This window comes from Carlito syrichta, unplaced genomic scaffold (genome assembly GCF_000164805.1).
Source record: "Carlito syrichta isolate Samal-C Ts95f unplaced genomic scaffold, Tarsius_syrichta-2.0.1 Scaffold306869, whole genome shotgun sequence".
Taxonomy (NCBI): Eukaryota; Metazoa; Chordata; class Mammalia; order Primates; family Tarsiidae; genus Carlito; species Carlito syrichta.
The window spans coordinates 265,277-279,756 of record NW_007250965.1 but is presented as its reverse complement, the minus strand read 5'-3'; the positions used below and the strand labels follow the sequence as shown (position 1 = coordinate 279,756).

Here is a 14,480-nt window from a genome sequence, read left to right as displayed (position 1 = left end):
AAGTGGTCTTCTTGTTTCTAGTCCAGCACAGCTGCCTACCCTATCTCCCCAAAACACCACTCTAAACTTTGCATGGTTGCTCCCTCCTTTCCTTAGAAAGAAACTCCAAACTCCCTAGCCTTTTATTAATTGTACTATACAATCCTTACTGCCTACTTATAAAAATTTATCCGTTACCATCCCTAAATAAGCCAACTACCTCATTGACAGACTATTTGACACACCCTGGGGTGCACATTATACCTTCCATTGTCTTTGCCTTTTCCAGTTTCTCCTCCTTCTCTCTTCCATCTATGCCTCTGACAAACTCTCCATTCTTCAAGATCCTATGCAAATGATAGCTCCTTCATGAAACCTTCCAGGATTCCCCTGACCCTCCTATTTTCCCATACACACCCCCAGCTACTACTTCCATTCTTCCCTCCACTGAAATTTGCATCCCACTTATTGAGTATTGCTTTGGGGAAAGACCGTGCTTTGCTCTCACGTTACAGCAACCATCAACACAGAAGAAGACCTTTGTGATCAAATGTGGGGGCTTCTCCCTACCACCAGGCAGCAGACCAGCTAGGGGTGTCCTCCAATTTCGATGCTGTCTACCTGGAGATAGTGTCATATCCCACAGGTCGAGGGCTCAGTCCCCAAGACTGCTCCCACTGTCAAGACACCAGGTGCACGTCTGGGCCTCTGGAACTCTTGACTGACCGGTTTCAAGCTGGGATTTTCACAGCTCCTCTCTTTGGGTTTGATTTTCTCGAGCGACTCACAGAACTCAGGGAAACACTGGTGTTTACCGATTTATTGTAAAGGATACAGATGGGCCGAGCTAGGTGGCTCAGCCTGTAATCCCAGCACTTTGAGAGGCCGAGGCGAGTGGATTGCCTGAGTCTGAGGGTTCAAGACCAGCCCGGGCAACTTGGAGAGACCTTGTCTCTACAATAAAATAAAAAATTAGCTGGATGTGGTAGCACACACCTATAATTCCGGCTACTTGGAAGTATGAGGCAGAAGGATCGCCGGAGCCCAGCAGGTCAACGCTGGGGTGGCCGTGAGCATGCCACTGCACTCCAACCTGAGAGAAGGAATGAGACTCCAACTCAAAAATAAATAAAAAATAAAGGATACAGATGAAGAGACACATAGTGCGAGGTATAGAGGGAAGTACACAAGGCTCCCACTCCTTCCCTGAGTTCCATCCTATGGGAACCTCCACATATTCAGCTACCCAGAAGCTCCCAAACCTGGTCTTCTTGGGTTTTTCTGGAAGGGGCATAACGTCAGCATTCCGCCTTTCAGAATAAAGGGCAGGACCGTCTCTAGGGTGGGTCTGAAGACCCATAGACAAAAAGACAGGAGAAGCTATCAGGCAGATGAAAGGGAGTCAGGAGAAGGTAAAAGGGCTTTGTGAATTATAAGCCAGGAACCATAGATGAAAACCATTACCTACAGCATAGCACCACAAGCATTTGCTACAGATCTTCTCACATTCATTAATACCCTCGCTTTATATTCCCATTGGATAGGAAGATGCTTGAGGACAAGACCAACCTCATCCATCCTGGCATGCCCATTACCACCTAGTATGCTTTGTCGTGTACTCACCACAAACGCAAGTTAAGGAAGAAGAACCACGTTTCAAATCCCAGAGGCTTGATCTAGGCAGCAAAACATTAAAACAGGAAACCCCATCACAGAAACAAAGGACCGAGTATTACACGTTCTCACTTATAAGCGGACCTTGAACAATGATCTTAATACTATAAGAAAAGGATTGGCTTTTCCACGAGTTTGCCGCCAGAGCACAGGTGTTATGAAAACCACCCCTAAAGGCCAAAATGGAAAAGGAAAAGAAGCACATCATTGTCATCATTGGACACGTTGATTCGGGCAAGTCCACCCCTGCTGGCCACCTGATCTACAAATATGGCAGCATCGACAAAAGAACCATCGAGAAATTCGAGAAGGAGCCTGCTGAGACGGGAAAGGACTCCTTCAAGAATGCCTGGGTCTTGGATAAACTGAAAGCTGAGCATGAACGTGGTATCACCACTGATATTGCCCTGTGGAAATTTGAGACCAGCAAGTACTACGTCACTATGATTGATTCCCTGGGACACGAAGACTTCATCAAAAACATGACTACAGGCACATCTCAGGCTGACTGTGCTGTCCTGATTGTCGCAGCTGGTGTTGGGGAATTTGAAGCTGGTATCTCCGACAACGGGCAGACCCGTGAGCATGCCCTCCTGGCTTACACACTGGGTGTGAAACAACTAATTGTTGGCGTTAACAAAATGGATTCCACGGAGCCACCCTACAGCCAGAAGAGATACGAAGAAATTGTTAAGGAAGTCAGCACTTACATTAAGAAAATTGGCTACAATCCCGACACAGTAGCATTTGCGCCAATCTCTGTTGGAATGGTGACAACATTCAGGAGTCAAGGGCTAACATGCCTTGGTTTAAGGGATGGAAAGTCACCATAGAGATGGTCACGCCAGTGGAACCATGCTGCTTAAAGTACTGGACGGCATCCTCCCACCAGCTCGTCCAACTGATAAGCCCTTGCGTCTGCTTCTCCAGGATGTCTACAAGATTGGTGGTACTGGTGCTGTCCCTGGGCGCTGAGGGGAGACTGGCATTCTCAAACCTCGCATGGTGGTCACCTTTGCTCCAGTCAATGTTACAGCTGAAGTAAAGTCTGTTGAAATGCACCATGAAGCTTTGAGTGAAGCCCTTCCTGGGGACAACGTGGGGTTCAATGTCCGGAATGTGTCTGTCAAAGATGTTTGCTGTGGCAGTGTTGCTGGTGACAGCAAAAATGATCCACCAATGGAAGCAGTTGGATTCATAGCTCAGGCGATTATCCTGAACTATCCAAACCAAATCAATGCTGGCTATGCCCCTGTACTGGATTGTCACACAGGTCACACTGCATGTAAGTTTGCTGAGCTGAAGGAAGAGATTGATCGCCGTTCTGGTAAGAAGCTGGAAGATGGCCCTAAATTCTTGAAATCTGGTGATGCTGCCATCGTTGGTATGGTTCCTGGCAAGTTCGTGTATGTGGAGAGCTTCTCTGACTATCCTCCTCTGGGTCATTTTGCCATCTGTGATATGAGGCAGGTAGTTGCAATGGGTGTCATCAAAGCAGTGGAAAGAAGCCTGCCGGAGCTGGCAAGGTCACCAAGTCTGCCCCCAAAGCTCAGAAGCCTAAATGAATATTGTCCCCAATACCTGCCACCCCAGTCTTAATCAGTGGTGGAAGAATGGTCTCAAAACTGTTTCAATTGGCCATTTAAGTTTAATAGTAAAAGACTGGTTAATAACAAACAGTGCATCATAAAACTTTCAGAAGGAAAGGAGAATGTTTTGTGGACCATTTTGGGGTTTGTGTGTGTGTGTGTGTGTGTGTGTGTGTGTGTGTGTGTGTGTGTGTGTGTTTGTGTGGCAGTTTTAAATTATTACTTTTTGAAATCAATACTTTTTAATGGAAATAACTTGACGAAAAATCTGTCACAGAATTTTGAGATCCATTCAAAGTTTAAGCCGGGCTCGGTGGCTCAGCCTGTAATCCCGCGCCTTTGGGAGGCTGAGGTGAATGGATTGCCTGAGCCCACAGGTTCGAGACCCGCCTGGGCAGCGAGACCTCATCCCTACAATAAATCAAAAAAAATCAACCGGGTGTGGTAGCGCGCGCCTGTAATTCCGGCTCCTCGGAAGGCTGAGGCGGAAGGATCGCCGGAGCCCAGCGGGTCGAGGCTGCGGTGGCCGGGAGTGGCCACTGCACTCCAGTCTGGGCGACAGAGTGAGACTCCAACTCAAAAAAAAAAAAAGAAACAAAGTTTAATGAGAAAAAAGAAAAGAACAGAAAGGAAAAAGACTGGCAGTAGTGGGAAACGGCCAGGGGAAGGTGGAGGCAGGATTGGCACTAGTGGAACTCTGCCAGTGGAATAGGGGGGCACACATCATCAACAAGAGTCCCTGCATAATGAACATTTGTGCACCTAGCCCTGAATTGTGCCCCACATCTTTAAAATTTTAAAAAAATTATAAATAAATAAAAAAAACACGAAACCCCAGCGGCAGCCAGGGCAGAGTGGCGAGTTCTAGTGATGCTTTCCTGCAGACACACTCATTCAGCAGGCTGTTCCCTGTCTCCTCGGAGCCTCATTAACCGTGAGCTCAGCTGGGGGCTAAAGACATGACACAAAAAATAACTGTGGCTTCCACCTTCATGGTAACAGGTTGCAACTGCTGATGTATGACTCTTGGCAGGCAGAACTGGCCCTAAGCCCCGAGTGCCACAGAGGCAGCCAAGGACCCCATGGGAGGTCCCCCATTCCGGCCACCTCAACCTCCTCACCCCTCCAACACACACACACCACCAGGACAGTGATCCAGGTCCCCTACAGCTCGGGATTTGCATAAGGTGAGACAAGAACTCCAGAGAATAAATGCAAAGATACGGGTCGCCTCTTGGCAACAGCCTGGGCTGGTCCTGGACTCTATCAACACTTCTGATACTTTGCCCAGGAACCTTTGCTCCTGGGATCTCTTGCCCAGAGTAGTTTCCTGCTAAGTGTCTGGTGCTTTCCTGCTGAGCCCAGCTGTTTCTTCCCAGGGGCGACCTAGCAACCATTCAACTCTCAGATTCTTTTCTGGTAAGGCGCATGTCTCCCGCTTCCCCCTAGAAAGGGGACTGGACGGCACAATCTGATGAGAGCATTCACACTCATGCATTTACAGTTCAATGTGTTTCCGTACAGGGATGTCTGCATTTTAAATACTGGTATCTGGACACTGCCTTAATTCAGACAAATAAATCCATAATGGATATTTATTTTCTGGAAAGGATGGAGTGGAAGTGGGAGGCTTTGGCATCTCTTAAAATTTCATTGGAAGGTAAACTCTCTTAAAGCTGTTCTTACTGGCAAATGAATGTGTGTTAGAAGAAATCTAAGGTGTTATTACAAAGCGGATGTTCCAGGTAGTATGGACAATTACAGACTTGAGAGCAAACAAACGAGTGAGGAGTTGAAGTGAAAAGATTTTTTTTTAACCATAGCATAAAAAGAAAGAAAGAAAACAAACAAAAAAAAATATAGCATGGTCTTAAGACCAAGGATCTTGTCCCAACTACCAGGGCATTTTTAAATTCTTTGAGTCTTCTAGAGTTACATATTTTCTCAATGTTTTTGAATTGCTAATTTTTTTTTTTTTTTTTTTGAGCTGTAGTCTCACTCTGTCGCCCAGGCTGGAGTGCAGTGGCATGCTCACAGCCACCCTGGTGTTGACCTGCTGGGCTCCAGTGATCCCTCCCCCTCAGCCTTCCAGGTAGCTGGAACTATAGGTGAGCACTACCACGCCCAGCTAATTTTTGATTTATTGTAGAGTTGAGGTCTTGCCAAGTTCCCCGGGCTGGTCTCAAATTCACAGGCTCAGGCAATCCACTCGCCTCGGCCTCCCAAAGTGCAAGGATTACAGGCTGAGCCACCGAGCCTGACCTTGAATTACTATTTTAATAGGCATATGAAAGTTTAAAAACCTCTTACCAGTATTGATAACTTTCCTATAGATTAAATGTATTCCTTTTTTTTATTTGGAGTCACACTCTGTCGCCCAGGCTGAAGTGCTGCGTCAAGCTCACAGCCACTGCAGCCTTGACCTGCTGGCAATCCTTATGCCTCAGCCTTCTAAGTAGCTGGAACTACAGGCACGTGCTACCATGCCATGTTTAGATTAAATGTATACTTATGCCTGTAGTTCCAGCTACTTGGAAGGCTGAAGTAGAAGGATCACCTGAACCCAACAGGTGGAGACTGCAGTGGCCATGAGTATGCCACTGTACTCTAGCTTGGGTGACAGAGTGAGACTCCCACTCAAAAAAAAAAATGTATTCTTAAACTCTCATTGCTCACATTCTTCAAATAGAAACACAATGAATTTTAGGGCAATAAATTATCCTGTTGCCTCGAGATACCCCCAGTATCGCCTACCATGGTATTGTTGTCTGCCTGACTGTAAATAGAAATAAGTGGTATGAAGCTGAAGAGGTGATTTCTATGTATCACTGGGATGCAGAAAGGGGTGGGAGCCTTCCTTAAGGGTATTATTGCAAGGACTAATAGCTCTCATTGTTCAGTAAAGGAAGACTAAGTCTGTCTTAGTCAGTTCTGGCTGCTGTAACAAAATGCCATACACTGAGCATTTGTTAATGGCAGAAATTTGCTCTCTCAGTTCTGTAGTCTAGGAAGTTCAAGGTCAAGGTGCCGACACATTCAGTATCTGATGAGAACCTGTTTCCTGGTTCGTAGACGGCCATCCTTTGCTGTATCCTCCCTGGTAGAAGGGTCTAGCTAGCTCTCTGGGGTCTCTGTTCTAAGGGCACTGATCCTATTCACTTGGGCTCCATCCTAATGACCCAATCCCCTCACAAGGCCCTGCCTCCTGACATCATCGCATTGAGGGAACAGGTTCGACATGACTAGGTCGAGCAAGCTGATCAAAAACAGAAGCAAAATAGTAGAGCAGACCTGGAGAGGATGAGGTGAAGTGAATTTCAGGAAGATGGAGACATTGGATCTCCAGGAATGATCCAATTCTACGTGACTGGGAGAGAGAATGTGATTGACCCAATTTGAGTCAGATTCAGGCCCTGTCCACTCAGGGGTGTTGGGAGGGGCATTGAGGACCGAGTAAGTGAAGGGATGCTATGTGTTGGGGTGACACGGGACACAGGGCTGCCTCTTCCAGTTAAAAGGGGGGAGTGTGGCATCTCTAGAGATGGGTTTGTCATATCTATTACATAGAAGACTATTTAACAACAAAGAAGATATTCACACTCTATGAAGTGACAAAAGTTTGCACTAAATATAGCATAATCCTGATTTAAAATATATATGTTGTGTGTGTATATGTGTATATACATATATATATATAAAGTGTGTGTATGTATACATATATATACATATATATATATAAATGCACAGAAAATTACTGGGAGAATTTCTGGTAGTGGAATTATGGAAGACTCTTAATTTCTTTTTTTATGATCCCTTTTTTCTAAATTTTCTGTAATAAACTAGCATGATGCAAGTAAATAAAGAAAAACACACCATTTTATTTTTATTTAATTATTTTTGTTTAGGTGTGCATGCATGTATGCATTTATTTGTTTTTGAATCTGGGTCTCACTCTGCTGCCCAGGTTCAAGTTATTCTCCTGCCTCAGCCTCCCAAAGTGCTGGGATTACAGACATGAGCCACTGCACCCAGTCAATGTTCTCCCTTCTCTAAGAAGAGGACAACGAATGCTGCTTTGATTCGAGTGTGGCCTGTGTGGTTGGAACTGACAAGATGAACAGAAGTGACAGAATTGGGATCAAGGGCTGCATCTGGTCACCTGGGAGGTGAGGTCCGTGAGCTCGCGGCCACTGAACCTTGATCTGCTTTGCACACCTACGTGCAATTTATAAACCAGCAGGATTGATCCTGCCGAGAGGAAGCCTACAAAAAGGGATGTGCTTGGCGCCCCAGAGCATGCTTTTACTTTATTAACAATAAAGGAGGATGTATTTATTAACCAGGCATGGTGGTGCACACCTATAGTCCCAGCTACTCTGGAAGTTGAGGTAGAAGGATCGCCTGAGCCCAGGAGGTTGAGGCTGTGGTGAGCTATGATGATGACATTGCACTTCAGCCTGGGTAGCAGAGTGAGATCCTGTCTCTAAAGAAATGATAACTTTTAAAAAGGTCTTAATGCAGTAGACACAAGGAATACCACGGGAAGCAGACTAAGTGATTTTTTTTTTCCCAGGGCCAGGACGTAAAGGCAGGTCTTTGGACTTCCCCAGCCCGAGACTCTCTGTCCAGCTCTGGCATCAGTATTCTTCTTCTGCGTCCCTTCACTCAGCCTGGCCTCTGCAGTGTCAACCTGGCTTTGGGGACACCCATCACACAGAGTGGGGGGGCGAGGCAAGGCCATTGTGTTTACAGACACACTGGAGCCATAGTTTTACACCATTGGGGAATTGTTGGGATGTCTGGGTGATTTTATACCATTGGGGAATTGTTGGGATGTCTGCAGATAATTTAGGGTGACACAGCTTGGAAGAGGGGTGTGCTACTGACATCTAGTGGGCAGAGGCCAGGGACGTGGCTCCAGTCCCACTCCACACAGGACAGCCCCACCAGGGAGGGTCGTCCAGCCCCAAGCACCAGGAGTGTCGAGGCAGGAATCCCTGCCCTTGGACACCCCAAGTTCGGTCTGCCATCCCTGGAACCAGATCGCCCCAGAGTTTGATTTTGACAGGAGCTTCTGAAGCTCTGTGAATGTGTGAGAAGCCCCGTCACTGCGTGGCAGGGCCGTGGGGGAGCTAAAAATTGCAGGGTGGAGAGCCCCAGCTCTGATCTTAATTCATTTGCTTTGTTTTTCTTTTTGTTTTTTGAGTTGGAGTCTCACTCCGTCGCCCGGGCTGGAGTGCAGTGGCACGCTCACAGCCACTCCAGCATCAACCTACCGGGCTCTGGCGATCCTTGCACCTCAGCCTTCCACGTAGCTAGAACTACAGGGGCTCGCTACCACACCTGGCTAACTTTTTTTTAAAAATTTATTGTAGAGGCGAGGTCTCGCCATGTTGCCCAGGCTGGTCTCGAACCCATGGGCTCAGGCGATCCACTCTCCTCGGCGTCCCACAGTGCTGGGATGATAAACTGAGCCACCCGAGCCCGGCCGATCTGAACCCATTCGTACATCCAAGAGGCCACCTTCTGTCTCAGTCCTCCGATTTCCCTGAAAGATCTTTCTGCCCCAGGGGGTCATGGGTGCAGAGACTGGAAAACATTTGGTACGGCCCACGGGAAATGCTTCAGAACCATCTGAGCACTTAAGCCAGGCTTAGCCAAGTACGTGGCAGTTGTTGGCGTTCACTCCACCAGGTCAGAGCACAGCTCCTATCGGGGAGGACACCCCCCAGATCGGGTTCCATGGTCCCCTCTCGCCCTGTGCCATTTCCTGGTGCTGGCCAGACCACTCTGGACACCTGAGTCGTCGTGCCCAGGAATCTCATGCCTTTTATTTCCCTGAGACCATCTTATATATCTTCTTGGCGTGTCCTCAGTCTTTTAAGGATTACTGCTAAAAGCAGATTGTCTCTACTAGAAATGTCTTGAGGGCCATGAGTGGGTGTCTAGTGTGCCTTACACATGAACGATGCCCAACCCTTCTCACATTAGCCAACCTGATTTAATAATTAGCGGGCCCGGCCGGATGCGGTGGCTCAAGCCTGTCATCCCAGCACTTTGGGAGGCCGAGGAGACAAGATTGCCTGAGCCCACGGGTTCAAGAACAGCCTGGGTGACTTGGCGAGACCTCATCTCTAGGATAAAATCAAAAAATTAGTCAGGCGTGGTAGCACGCGCCTGTAGTTTTGGCTTCTTGGAAGGCTGAGGCGGAAGGATCGCCTGAGTCCAGCAGGTGGAGGCTGCGGTGACTGTGAGCATACCACTGCACTCCAGCTTGGGCAACAGAGTGAGACTCCAACTCAAAAACATGAAAAATAATTAGCAGGCCCAGCCAGCATCACACTGTCCTGCTGTTCACTGTTATACGTGGCCCCTCTCTTAGCCACGCCGCACATTCTCGTTTCTACTTCATCACTGCTGCACAGAGAGCTATTTCTTACTTTTCTTATCCCTGCTTGTTCCTTTCACCAGAAACTTACAGTAAAGAGGAAAAAAAGAAAACAAAACTCAGAAAGATGAAAAAGGGATGAGACTGACCCAAAATCTGAAAGTTAGAGAATGTCCCTCTGACCCACAACCTTCAGTTATTTTTTTCTTCGAACTTCATCTATCCCTGAGGAACACGAAGTTCCAAATTAATCAGTAAGAAGTTTGGCTCTTCTTTTGTGTGTTTTCTTTTCTTCCTTCCTTCCTTCCTTCCTTTCTTCTTTCCTTTCTTTCTATTTTTGAGTCAGAGTCTCACTGTCGCCCAGGCTAGTGTACAGTGGCACGATCACGGCCACCACAGCCTCGACCTGCTGGGCCCCGGCGATCCTTCCACCTCAGCCTTCCGAGTAGCTGGAACTACAGACACATGCTACCACACCCAATTAATTCTGGATTTATTGTAGAGAGGAGGTCTTGCCAAGTTGTCCAGGTTGGTCTTGAACTCACAGATTCAGGCAATCCACTATCCTCGTCCAAAGTGCTGGGATTACAAGCTGAGTCTTTCTTTTTTTTTTTTGAGGCTGGACCTTTCTCTGTCACCCAGACTGCCATGCAGTGGCATGATCATGGCTCACCTCCATCTGGGCTCAGGCGATCCTGCTGCCTTAGTCTCCTGAGTAGCTAACATTACATAACATTACAGGCACGCGCCACCACGCCTGGCTAGGATTTTTTTATTTTTATAGAGATGAGGTCTCACTATATTGCCCAGGCTGGTCTCGAACTCCTGGGCTCAAACAATCCTCCTGCCTCTGCCTCCCTAAGTGCTGGGATTACAGACGTGAGCACCCACACCTGGCCTCTATTGTGTATTTTAAGATACATAGGCATGGACACATTCTTTGGGAGTCTGAAGTCTTTTTGCTCAAAGGAGAATCCATTTCAGTAAACTGCTGTAAATGTGGCAGCGGTGATGGAGATTCTGTTCGTGTGCAAAGTCACACTTTCCTATTGGGTCTAGTCTCCGAACGGATCAATCTCCCATGAGCAGAAACCAGCACCACAAAATGCCACAGAGAGTAATTCAGAAGTTTTTAAACCTCGGTTCCACAGTGGTAGCTGATCTGCCAGCACTGTGTATAGAGGCGATTTTCTTTTTCTTTTTTTTTTGAGTTGGAGTCTCACTCTGTCGCCCAGACTGGAGTGCAGTGCAGTGGCCGCTCCCGGCCACCGCAGCCTTGACCTGCTGGGGGCTCCGGCAATCCTTCCATCTCAGCCTTCCAAGTAGCTGGAACTACAGGCGTGTGCTACCACGCCCGGCTAATTTTTGATTTATTGTAGAGATGAGGTCTCGCCAACTTGCCCAGGAGGGTCTCCAAACCACGGGCTCAGGCAATCCACTCACTTCAGCCTCCCAAAAGCACGGGATTACAGACTAAGCCACCAAGCCCAGCTTGATTTTCTTTTTTTTTTTTTTGAGTTGGAGTCTCACTCCGTGGCCCAGGCTGGAGCGCAGTGGCACGCTCACGGCCACCCCAGCATCGACCTGCTGGGCTCCGGTGATCCTTCCACCTCAGTCTTCCAAGTAGCTGGGAACGACAGGCACGTGCTACCAAACCCCGCTAATTTTTTGATTTATTGTAGAGACAAATTCTTGCCAAGTTGCCCGGGCTTGTCTCGAACCCAGGCTCAGGCAATCCACTCGCCTCAGCCTCCCAAAGTACTGGGGTTACAGGCTGAGCCACCAAGCCTGGCCAGGGGCAATTTTCATTAATCGTGTGGGACTTCAGGATGTGTTTCTGTTTTGCGAGGTGTTTTGCAGATGCCTGCCTGTTGATGTGTCTTGGTGTGCTCTTTGGACACACACAATTCAGAACGCAAGTAGGTGCCTTTTGCGACTCAAAACCAGAAAAGACCTGCACATTTTAAATTAGACTGAAAACTTAAAAAACAAAGCAAAAAAAACTAGCAGGTCTGAAAGATATATTCCTCTCTCTTTCCTTTTGAAGGCTGCAATTAGACATGATTATGGGGAGAGCAGGTTCTTGGGATCCCAAGAACAGAGGAGTGGGTGGAAGGTATAAACCCAATCATCTGGCGGTCGACTTGCCCCTACCGTAGATGAAACTGCAAAGCTGCCTTTTACTAGGTATCCAGGCCCTGACAGCAAACTGCAGGCCCACAGCTTCATGCCCGTTCCCTTGGGGCATGATTTAAACCAAAAAATCTGCTGTCAGGAAGGAGGGCGAGGCCACTCCAGGAATAGCTGCAGGGTGACGGTGAAAGGTTTTGTCTCCCTTTCAGCCCTGGAAAACTAAGTGAAGCCGATTTCTGATTGATTATTAAACACTTTGCATTAAACGGCTAAAGGCTATTCTGCTCGTTAAATCCACGATTCTTAGCAGAGCTATTTCTGCCGAATTAGATTGTTGGGTGCTGAAAGGGAGACACTGATAATGAGGTGTCACACGTTGGCAAAACTCCCGAGGAAGTTAAAAAAAAAAAGAAAAAGAAAAAGAAAAACTTCCGTCAGCATGGGCTGCAAAATGGATGCTTTTTTTTTTTTTTTTTTGAGATTAAGGAATCCAGTCAACACATATAGGTCAATCACCTTTACTATGGAAACAATTACTCAATATGGTGAGCAGAGGAAGGCCATCTCCTAGAATTCTTGTCTTCTTTTTAGGAAAAGACTCACAGATGGGGCATCGCTCATTCAACGCAGACCGATGCTTTGCAGCGTGAATGCTGATGAATTTCACGCGTCTCCCTCGATTTCTGTAGTGGGGTATTAATGTGTGGTCATTTGTGTGCATCTTTAAAGGTTCTGCACAGCAGTGCTTCACACCACGGTGTTGCGTGCAAATGAAGATTCTTGGGTCTTACCAGGACACTCGGTGGGACTGCACAAGGCATTGCTGTGCCTTTACTTACGAGATGCGTTTTCTTTCCATTTCTGTGGTTTTTATTTTTTTCCCCCGCACTTCACTTGGAATAACATCGTCTCCCATCTATCTGGGGATAAAAGATGATTACCTTTTTGTTCGGCATCCACGAAACTAATACAGTTATTCTGTTGGTTGCTAAGCAACCGAACTGTGTTACCCAGAAGACACCGACTGCACTGCCGGTTTCTTGTTCCCTTTTTTGATCATTGACCGTAGAGAGACTTTGCCTGGTAGGGAGGAAGAGGTCGTTATCAAGAGACTTGAGGAATTAAAAACAAAAACATCGGACTCTCCCAAGTTTTGCCAAAAACTTCTACTTTAGATAAACAAATGTATCCAGCCTAGTCATCTGATAGAATACTAATCAATAAAAAAAAAAAATCCCACGGCACCAGGGATGAAACCAATGCATTAGAAAGAAGCCAGATACAGAAGCGCACAAACTCCATATTTCATCTCATGTATATGAAGCTCTAGAAAAGATAAATCTCATCTAGAGAAATAGAAAGGGGGCGGGGCAGGAGTACTGCTTGAGGCAATGAGTTCGAGACCAGCCTAGGCAACACAGCAAGACCTTGTCTCTACGGATAGTTAAGAACTTAGCCAGGCGTGGTGGAGCACACCTGTAGTCCTGAGATAGAAAAGAACAGGAATTAAGCAGGAAAGCTGACCTCGAGGGTCTTATCTTAAGTAAGCAACTGCATGCCATCTCTGCTTCTGTAAATACGCCGTGAGTAAGCTGCAACATGCCATTTTCCTTAACTGCAGTCTCTGTTTCGCTAAACACGCTTTATTACACCTCCTATGAAAATGTCCATTAAAATGTCTGCTTCAATGCTTGTTGTCAAAGTAGAAGTAACCCTTTCCGGTCCTCGGTGGCTCAGCCTGTAATCCCGCGCCTTGGGAGGCTGAGGTGAGTGGATTGCCTGAGCCCGCGGGTTCGAGACCTGCCTGGGCAGCAAGACCTCATTTCTACAATAAATAAAAAAAATCAGCCGGGCGTGGTAGCGCATGCCTGTAATTCCAGCTACTCAGAAGGCTGAGGCGGGAGGATCGCTGGACCCCAGCAGGTCAAGGCTGCGGTGACCAGGAGCAGCCACTGCACTCCAGTCTGGGCGACAGAGTGAGACTCCAACTCAAAAATAAAACAAAATAAAAATAAAATTGTAAACCCACCAATAGCAAATCCATGAATGTTATAACCAAAAAGTTCTAAAAAAGCGGCTTGAAACTGAGGGTCAGGGCTCAGGTTTTGGGAGGCAACTCCGCCTGAGAATTCCGGAATAAACACGTTCGATGCACCTCTCAGTCTCAGGTGCCTGTTCTGAGAGCATTCATCCCTGTTCCCCAGTTGTTACAGCAACTGAGTGACTGCAGTTGCTGTAACAGTCCCAGCGACCTGGGAGGCTAAGGTGGGAGGATCACTTAAGCCCAGGCGATCGAGGCTGCAGTGAGCTGTGAGTCAAAGAACAAGACCTAAAAATAAAAATAAAAAAATTTTAAGTTTATGGTATAATTCAGTCAACAGATGTTTACTGTGTGCCAGCTTCTGTTTTAGGGTCTGGAGATGCATCAGTGAACAACAGAGGAAATGTGATGGACATTGACTTAGTCAACACAGCACACTACTTATTTGATAATAATAATTATAAGAGGCAGGTGTGGTGACACACCTATAATCTCAGTTACTTAGGAGGCTGGAACAGGAGAATAACTTGAGCTTAGGAAGTTGAGGCTGCAATGAGCTATGATGGTTCCACTGAACTCCAGGCTGGGCGACAAAGCAAGTTCCTGTCTAAAAAAAAAAGGAAAGAGGCCAGGCTCGGTGGCTCAGCCTATAATCCCAGCACTTTGGGAGGCCGAG

The 14,480-nt window shown here is 47.0% G+C and overlaps 1 pseudogene across 1 annotated transcript; it reads left to right on the top strand.

Annotated features, from left to right (window-relative positions):
* The first annotated feature begins 1,779 nt into the window (after positions 1 to 1,779).
* On the top strand, positions 1,780 to 3,218 carry LOC103265832 (annotated as a pseudogene). The gene has a single exon (XR_504661.1). The product of XR_504661.1 is annotated as an elongation factor 1-alpha 1 pseudogene (transcript).
* Positions 3,219 to 14,480: the final 11,262 nt, after the last annotated feature.